The sequence below is a fragment of the Natator depressus genome, chromosome 4 (assembly GCF_965152275.1).
Source record: "Natator depressus isolate rNatDep1 chromosome 4, rNatDep2.hap1, whole genome shotgun sequence".
In the NCBI taxonomy this organism is placed as follows: Eukaryota; Metazoa; Chordata; order Testudines; family Cheloniidae; genus Natator; species Natator depressus.
The window spans coordinates 16,664,202-16,664,407 of NC_134237.1; positions in this window are offsets into that span (position 1 = coordinate 16,664,202).

The following is a 206-nucleotide window of genomic DNA, read 5'->3' on the forward strand; positions in this document are numbered from 1 at the left end:
GAAAGCCCGAGCTGCCATCCTTGCCACAACGTCCACGTGGCTATTTTTAGCATGCTACCTTGAGCCCCTCTAGCACATGTTTGTCTACCCAGCCTGGGAGGCTCACTCCCAGCTGCAGTGCAGACATACCCTTAAAAACCATAACGTGCTGAAACTGGTATTCACAAATAGGCGTATATTCGTGAAAGAACGGTCTTCAAAACCTG